Genomic DNA, 10,354 nt, shown 5'->3' with positions numbered 1-10,354 from the left:
GAGTGTATGATTATTAAAAACAAATAACAAGAGTAAGAGATATTAGTACATCAAAGATAATTGTAAAAGAAAATTAGAATTGTTATTATACTGGCTCATAACTGTGTAAGATGATGAACAAATAAGTAGTGTATAAGAGGTATTGCACAAATGATAGATAAATCTCTGCTGTTTACAGAGTAGAAGTCCAAGCCCTGAAATCATTGCACAATGAATAAATAACTTGAGTGGATACCATTCTATTCTTTATTAGTGAATGAAGTTTTTATGGATTAGATCTTCAAAGTGCAGTGTGTGTGAGATGTGTATTTGAATTGACTCTTGATAACCAGTCATGTGTAATTTGATCTAGGTGTATGCTTCAGAATATTGTGCAGTGTTGGGAAACAACCATTTTAGGAGAAACATGATTGTGTGATTTAGTCTCTCCCTGCTGATTAGAAGATGATGGTGGAAAGGATGTAAATGAACAAATTGAACAGAATTAGCCACCCCATTAGTTTAGTTTGGTTGACACGTTAAATTTTAGATTAGTTGATCTTGGATTCAATTCCCAGCAAGGATCTGATAGTTTTTCCACCTATGTCAGCCTCTTTATTAAAATAAGTCTGAACATATATTCTATAGAATGTGGTAATTTTGAGTTTAGTTCATATAATTTGCATTTCTTATGCAATTTGCTAACATGCATAATTTATTCAAAAACCCTCATTCTTGTTAACAATATCAAGATCTTCTTTTTACTCCAAGAATGGTATTCTGATAGAACTTTGTGGTAGGCATACAGTGTGAAAATAAGAATAAAGGTGTTTAAGTTTTAACTTGTTGCTGTAAACAATACCAAATAATAAAATCTACATTTACTGTCACTATTAGTGCACAATAATTATTGCAAAAATCGAAAAGATATATATATATATATATATATATATATATATTTTATAAATGAAAAATAAAAAAGCAATGAACTATTACATCCACTCCTAATGAAAATTATAACTAATACCAGAGTGATTATATAATACAAAACGTATCTGTTAAAACATGAAAATAGAATAGAAAAAAATCAGGTGTGTTAAAATATTCAGTTGAACATGGAGTGTTATTTGTAAATACTTGTACCTAACACAGAAAATAATATGTAAAGACCACATTTCCTTATTTTGTTTACTTTATAAATGTATTATTTTAAAGCATAATTTACATTTTTTTCATAAGATATATTATAAAGATGTTATATAATATTTTTTACAGTTAGATTAATATTTTTTAAAAGAATCTTGTCTCAGCAAAAATTGAAATAAAATTCACTCTTACCTTGTCAACTTGCATTAAAAATACCTGTCCTGGAAAAAAGTAGTTTTCATTAATAAGAATGTACAACTTTATTGTACTTAATCAAAAATTTTCAGACCAAAAAATAAGAAGTTAGAACTTAAAGTTAATTTTTTTTAATGTGGCAAATATATTTAAAATAAAACCTATATCTCAATAAATACTCTACAACATTGTTGTAGCAGCCTACCTTTTTTCATATATAATTCATTTTCGAAGTAAATAACAGTGTTAATGAAAATTCTTTTTTGGTTTTATCACTGCTTTACCTGTTAATGTCCACTTCTTCAAAAATCACTGCTGATATGGAAACATCAGTAAGAATCAAGTTAGTTAAAAATTCATTTTTTTATGTACCTCGATATTCTTCTTAAATTTAATTTTTTTTTAAATTTTGCATTTTACTTTTTTGTAAAGGGAAATTTACAAACTTTTATGTATGACAGGAGATGTAAACTTCATTTTTTTACAAGATAAGCAAAAAATATGGATTGAAAAGAAAGAGAATTTGTAAAAGTACTTTATACTAAACAAGGATCACAGCAAGAATTGAGAAGAGATAAAGAAAATATAAAAAAATTGGAAGAGATGTAAAACAGGATCTGGAATGTCACCCCACTTCTGTACAGTACTTAATTATTACATATTAATATAAAACTATCCAAAAAAGCACCTATAATAGACAAACTTAACAGCAACTCAATGAAAGATTTCTGGTTTGCAGAAAAAGTACTTTTCAAATCCATGGATTCATCATCTTTCTCATTAAAAAGTATGGGGTGTGGGTTTGTTTGTTTGTCATACGTGTTCACATTTTTATTCTAACTCCTATTCGCGCAGAACGGACATCGTGGGGCGCCGGGCAGCTAGGCAACTGCGCGCAGCGCACGAACGATTCATTCCTCCGAACAATTTATACTTCTCGAACCATTCGTTCGTTCGATTTATCTAATTTGTCTTTCGGCGCCACAAAAAGGAAAACATTGGGGTTAGAGCTGTGTTAATAAATCACAACTCAAGAAACAGCTAAACATGTTCAATATTTTGAAACTTTTCGTTGTAAAACTTTCGTTGTTTACAAAACGCTAAATTCATGAACGTTATTTAGTTACAGTTGACAAAAGCATTTAACAAAATCATGTGTAATGAAACATAAACCGTGTAACATTTTCACTGCAGGCATAGCACCGCCTTTTTTCTAGATATTAATTAATTTAATTCACTCTATAAAAAAGAAATGCGTGGGTTTGGTTGTTTGTTTGCTGTATGTGCTCACATTTTTATTTTAGCTGTTATTGGCGCGGAGCGAACCAATGGTGTTGCACCCGGCGGCTGCGCACGGCGACCCTCTCCTGCTAGAAACAGTCCGTTGTCAAATAATTTACAGATTATTTCATTTAATTTCTAAGAGTAGATTATTTTTATTTATATTTGTTTAGTTTTATTAACAAAAGAAAGGGATTATTAGTTAATATTTAGCAGTGAAAAAAAGGATTCTTTATTTAGAGAGAGAGTCGTTGGCACGCATCCGGCCGGCCCACACGTGGTCCACTCTGCGCCAATAGTAGCAGCTGGACCGGCAACTAACACAATCTCACACGAGCAAACACAACACTAAACGAAGCAACCAACTCTCTGTTATCAAAATATTTAAAAATTTTGTAATCATTTCTTAATACTGAATTTTTGTATCATACAAGCCATCTCACCAGGGACTCTTCTCCCTGGACCATCGACGCGTTCGTATCCTCATGTTTGTGTTAATATTAAGTATTTTACAGAAATATTTTACGAAAAGAAATATTACTGTGTAGAAAATATTCTTCTGGACATTTTGGTGTTTTTATTTTTAAAACAGGCTTAAGGAGCGAGTAGATAGAGAATTTAATAGTTTTTAGTAGAAATATAATATTTAACGCTAGCCATATTGATAATAAGGAATCGGCTTGGGGACACCGTCCCCACTCACTCCTTAAGCCTATTTTAAGTACAAAAACACCAAATTGTTCAGAAAAATATTCTCTACACATTAATATTTCTTTTCTTAAAATATTTCTTTAAAATACTTAATATTCTCACAAACATGATGATACGAACGCGTTGAGAGGGTTCAGGGGCCAGAGTCCCCTGACCGGCTATTGTTTACATATTATGAAGTGATCCTTAACAGTTGAGAAATATTATTATTAATGTTTTTTTTTGTTTTTTTTTTACTTTCAAGTATTCTAAAAATCTCTATTTACAGGACCGAGGTACATTTTATAATCAAATAATTAATTTTATAAATGTTACTATTTTTAAATTTATCTTGTGATATCATATTATAATGATTTAAATTTTTATTGGTTTAAAACTATAATATTAATTACTATCAGGGTCGGCTATAGGCGGTAGGCAAGGTAGGCAACTGTCTACGGCGCCAAAACCGCGTGAACTAGAGTACAAAAAAAAAACCAACACGACCGACAAAAATATATTTCAATTGCTTGAATCTAGAAAATAATATTATTTACTACTTATTAGTACAATAATATCATTATTGTAGTAGTTTTGTTTATTGTTTAAAAATTATATTTAAATATCTCTGAAAATAGTATCTACTAATTTTAGTTTGTAAGTTCGTTGTCGTTAGTTCGTTAAAAATATAAGTTTTATTTATCAATAAAACAATTTTCCGTAAATCTGTGTTAGTATTATTGTCATAATTCAATTATATGTTATTATTTTTAGTTAACTTGGTTCTTTTATAATTCTGCTTTTTTTTTAATTTTAATGGTTTTTTGAAGCTTGGGAGGCGTCATTTTTTGGGTTTGCCTACGACGGCAAAAACGCTAGGGTTGGCCTTATACTGTAATTTATATTTATATATGTAAATATATAAATATTTATAATCTATATAAATATAATATTCATCCCTATAATTTTTGTTATAGTAAATATTAACTATTTGTTTGAATTTTCTTTTTTATATAGTTATACTAATATGGAATATATTTCACAGTTTGAACAAAAAACATAAACTTCTTTTGAATTGAATTAATAAAGTTCGTTTTTTACGGTTTTTAATGTAGTGTTTACTATCATTCTCTATACAAGTATGCTTACATTGCTATAAATTTGATTTCTTTTAATCGTTGTTTAATTCTGTTTTTCTTATTTTGTGTATACCGGTATTTATACTATGTTTATGATAATAAATATTAATAACATATTTATTTTGTATGACCAAGGTTAATTTGCTTTTCTTTGGATAGTAATATAATGATATGTTATTTTCTAAAAAAATTCAACAATTATTACATTTTTTTTATTAATATTTATTTTATATATAAATAAATTAAACTCGTATAACAAAAAAAAATTATGTAGAAACAAATAACCAGTTGTATTTCAGGTATAAAATTTGAAAATGATGAATTACTAAAATTATTTGGTATCTGACTAAATTGTAGCCAACTTTAATTCAGTTGATCATGACAGCCATAAGTTTTAATATATGATGAATGTTTTTCTGGAGATATTTTAATCCATGGTGGATCCATGGATTCAAAAAGTGCTTTTTATATAGTCTTCTTGGTTTGCATCGAACTTAGTGTATTTAAGGGTGTTTTTTATGGTAGTTATTGATTACTATACACTGGACAACTGGAGATACACTGGAGATATCAAACTAGCAGTTGAAGATTGCCATGACATTATAGGGGGACGGGAAGATATAATGAATCTATTAAGAGGTAATGAAGAAGTAATTGCAGAAAGTAAAGAATGATAAATAATGATGAAAAAATGCTAAATAAATGAAATAAATTTGAAATGAGAACAAACTATACAGATAAACTAAAAACAAAAGTTATAAAAATATCAAAACTGATTCTAAGATAAATGTAGAAATGAGTTGTGGAGTTGTAGAAATAAAGACTCCATTGTTATTTGTAAGTGTAAGAGCTACATGAATCTGGTAATAAATATAAATCTCATTGTAATTAGTAATTACAAATTACTTTCTCTAATTAATGTAATTAGAGAAAGATTTGTTAAATTTTATGGATTTAAACATAGTAATTATATGGTTCTGAAATATGGACATAAATAAAGGAAGAATATTTAAAAAGTATCAAGATGAGGATGTAAAGGAAAATTGAAGTAGTAAAATGGTCAAAATAATTAATATAAATTTAATTAATAACATCAAAGAAGGAAAAAATATATTACAAACTATAAGGAAAACCCCAACTGGATAGGGCGCATACTTAAAAGAGGAGATTGTACAAAATAAAAATGTAAAAGAGGAAAAATAGATGAAAAAAGAAGCAGAAAAAGGAAATATGGATTATTAATTGATATAAAAAATTAAAGTCACTGTAGGGATCTGAGAAGAAAAGGCCTCAGATAGAGATATAATGAAAAAGTTTAATTGGATCTGTCTTACGACAGATTCACCAGTGATGATGATAAGCCTTATAATCACTGTCTTATAATCTTGAGATCACCAAAGTTAAATATTAATGCAAGTGAATGATGTTTCCAGTTGGACAGTACGGTTACTTTTCAACTATTTCAATAAAAAAGATATTTGATTTAGAATCAGAATGGATTAGGGACATAAAAAGTTTAATAATATTCTAATAAAATAATATGAATTTTCGAAATTTATAAACATTTTTCCAATATTGTATTTTAACATTATTAAGAGAGAGAAAATGATTTACATTTTTTGTAAATATAAAATAAAACATTTTTTAATGGAAAGTAATGAAAATAGAGGAATAGAGGCATATTATGTGAAAATGATAATTTCTGCGTTCCACTTAGATTAATAGTAGTATAGTAAAAAGACTGACCCTAGTTAAAACCTGAATATGCATTTTTAAAAAGATCTTTTGCATTATGTGTGAATAACATTTAATGTAAAGTGTAAGCAACATTTTATCATAAAAAACTTTGCACATCTTATTCCTTTAGTTGACTGTTAATCCATGTCTTGTGCATGTAGTTCAATCGGTTTTTAAAAATACTTTTTGATAAATTTGCTTAATGTACTAATTCATATTCATAATTTGCTACATGTAATTCATATTTTTGGTGCGTTTGAAAATATTCAAAATGTAAATGAATTTTACGATTTTTTAAATTAAGAGAATTATGTGGGACAAAATATTGAAAATATTCATATGAATTTATATTGAACACTAAATAAGTTAAAATTTAGAAGATTTGCGCTTGTAGTTAAGAATCTAAAATAAAGTAATCATGTGAACAAAATCATCTCTGAATTCAGCGTCTGTTAACCTTGGCCCGATGCAGGTTGTATGACGTTGTCGTTTCGTCATTGGTCGACGAATCGATACTTTAAGGAGATTGGTTGGTTCTTGTGACGTCATTTCAACATAAATTATAAAATGTTACAATTTTCATGGCTCTCTTCCGACTTTACTGAATACGTTTTATTTATATGACATGGTAAATAATTAATCCGTAAGAGAGAGAGAGAGAGATCGAGAGAGAAAAAACACAGCGATAAACATGCTACGCTTTAGTAGTATTCTAAGAAGTAAATACGTTTAAAAACCTTCTTACAAATTCAGTACAACTACGGTACTTGAAAAATGACTGGAAGAATTAAATTAAATTTTCTAACGATTTTTTTTTTTTTATTTAGTCGCGGAATCGGTTGTACTACAGAAACTACTGACAAGAAATCTTTCAGATTGTAAAAACAGACTCGTAAAAAGTTTTCAGATTATTTTCATAAAAAAATTTATTTTAATCGTATCTGCTGTGCAACATTAATGTAAAAACACTAACTTATTTTTAAAAAGTATCATTTTTATAACTTAATTAATTATGTATTAATCAGTTTTATATTAATTAGTTCTGTTTACAACTGCTTAGTTTTGATTTAATTTTGTCTTAATTTCATTTAAATACTTTTAGTTAATACATCTCCGCATCGTGGCTAGGCATAAATGACATATTTCTATAATTTGAGTTTTTATCTCTACAGAAGTATAATAATCTCTATCGATCACACTTTATTTTCTTAAAACAATATAATTCTGTTATGATACAGATTGAAATACTTCGAATATAAGCACATCACTCTTGACAGTTAATTCAAATTATAAAAACCTTTGCGTAAATAAAAATGTAAAAAAGATTTTGTTATGACTTAAATGTTACTCTTATAAAACTTAGATTTAAAAATTTCTCAGTTCGACCACATCTCAGGAATGGTCGAACTGAGACTGTACAAGACTACACTTCATTTACACTCATACATATCATCCTCATTCATCCTCTGAAGAATTATCTAAACGGTAGTACCGGATGCTAAACAGGAAAAAGAGAGGTTTAAAAACTTCAAACCGCGTTTTTTAACCCACCGGGTCTAGTGGTGAACGCGTCTTCCCAAATCAGCTGATTTGGAAGCCGAGAGTTCCAACGTTCAAGTCCTACTAAAGCCAGTTATTTTTACACGGATTTGAATACTAGATCGTGGATACCGGTGTTCTTTGTCTGTTGGGTTTCAATTAACCACACATCTCAGGAACGGTCGAACTGAGAATGTACAGGACTACACTTCATTTACACTCTTACATATCATCCTCATTCATTCTCTGAAGAATTATCTAAACGGTAGTTACCGGAGGCTAAACAGGAAACAGAAAAGGTTTAAAAACTAACTTTTGTAAGTTAATCGTCTGCATTACGAAAACAGACTCAGTTCCCAGTTCTACGTTAACGAATAACTAAGATTGAGATAGGAGAAATTAATTAAAATGAATAATTTTGAATTATTAATTTTTTATTTAAAGTATATATTTCAATTCATATTTATATGAGTGATTAAAAACTAACTGCACTACCGCACTCTTAAGATAAAATGCAGACGAAATTAATAGATCTTTTTCAGTATTAAAAACTCTTGGAAAACAGTTATAGGGTTCGTTGACAGTTTAATAGAATGTTAAATACAAATAATAAATAAATGACACAATGTTACATGTCGAAATTTCTCGTCAGTAAGAAAATTTTAGTAAGTGTAATATATCCAGCAGAAATCAAAGACGAATTCAAAAATCAACACACATTCTGCCCAACAAGAATATACAGTCAAAAACGTTACTCTAAAACATTTTTTTTTCAAAAGTTAAGTCTGAAATTTAAGTTTATCTTTATTTAAGACTGCGATACAGTGTCTTTAAAATGTTTAACACAGTGAAGTTTTCCCGCTGATTGCTTCAATAAGATCTTTTTAATATTACAAATGATTAATTTTTATTTAATGCTGTGATTCTTTTTGTAGTGAATCTTAAAAAGGCGAGTGACCAGATTTTATATCCATATACGAAAGTGAATTATGTTATGTATTCTGTTATATTTTAAAGTACTCTTGAATCACTTGTGAAGTAAACAGTTTCTTAACCGAGCAATATCACGCGATTATCATGCAGCCGCATGTAGGCATTTCATAAGTTTTATTTTTGTTTCATTTCTACTTTCTCCTTTAAAAAAGTAAGAATGTAATCATAAAAATTTTCAATATTTATTTTTTTATGAGTTGTCCGTTTTATCACATTTAGTTTTCAATTAATTTCTCAAACACGGTACCGTTGATATGGTAAATAGATAAATTAACAATTAATATAATCCACCTTACCAGCACGTTGATACGTTCTCCAGATCTTTCGGCCTACTGGAAGGCATCATCAGAAGTTAAAATTAATGCATTAAAGTCAAAGTTTAAAAATCGTAGTTAAAATTTAAAAATAGTCATGACTGTCCCGGTCCTACTAGTATACTCAAAGTATCCTAGAAGAGATTATACTAGTAAAGAGTATATTACTAGGACTGGGATAGTTATGACTGTTTTTAAATTTTAACTATGATTTTTAAACTTTGACTTTAATGCATTAATTTTAACTTCTGATGATGGCTTTCAAGTAATCCGAACGATCTAGAGAACGTATCAATGTAGTGGTAAGGTGGATTATATTAATTGTTAATTTATTTATTTTTCAGTTCAATTGTTTTCTCAAATAATAATAATAATAAATGTTTTATATATATATATACATACATTTATATGTTTTATATATATATATATATACATATTTAATATTCAAAAATATTCACTCATTTTCCTTGACAACAATGCTGTATGGTCAGAATAGCCTGGATGAAAACCCCGAATTCAGCTGAATGTTACTATAACTTCAAATCATGAATTAAATAATTAATTCCATTTTCGTGAAATAGATGTGGAGCTCATAAAAGTTATCTTAGATCATTCTGTAAGACTTCAGAAACACAAAACTATTTTCTGTTATTGAGTAGTGTATTCAGAACCAATATTTTTCTAGGCCTTATCTGAAAATAAATTTTTAATTTAATTTTAGATCTGATTATTGCTTTGTTTTCTAATAATTAGTTGAACATTTATTGTTATTATTCCGTTTATAGTTTAAAAAAAAAAAATTATAATTCTAACAATCTTTTTTAAGTAGAGTGAAATTTATGAAAAGCTTAACGGTAGAGAGAGGTAGCTTGCAGAATTTAACCATTCTACTCCGTTATAGCCCATAAAATCATGAAAATACACGGGAGGGGGGTTTAATATACCTCTTCATTAACCAGTTAGAGGATTTACTTCATTAATATCATCATTACTTTTCACCAATTAAAGTGAGTACCCTTATAAACTGCTTCGATATAGTAAATTAAGAAATCATCCATCAAATCTCTAATTCCATTCTTCCCAGGGGAAGATCTATTGGTTATTTGTCGGTATAACGTTTTACTTGATCGTGTAACAATTGCCATCGCAACTAATATAAAAAATAATTTTAATAATTTTTTCCTTATCGAAGATAAATAACAATATTTTATTGAACAACTTTGTCCTTGAACTTTACATTTCCTGTTATGTTTAAAGCTAAAATGTAACTCCATAAATATTTACCTGATCACCTACAAAGACAGTTAATAATAGGGATAATTAATCATTTATACGACACAT

The sequence above is a fragment of the Lycorma delicatula genome, chromosome 1 (genome assembly GCF_047948215.1).
Source record: "Lycorma delicatula isolate Av1 chromosome 1, ASM4794821v1, whole genome shotgun sequence".
NCBI classification, from domain to species: domain Eukaryota; kingdom Metazoa; phylum Arthropoda; class Insecta; order Hemiptera; family Fulgoridae; genus Lycorma; species Lycorma delicatula.
The sequence above is the reverse complement of the archived record's forward strand: the minus strand, read 5'-3'. Positions refer to the sequence as shown.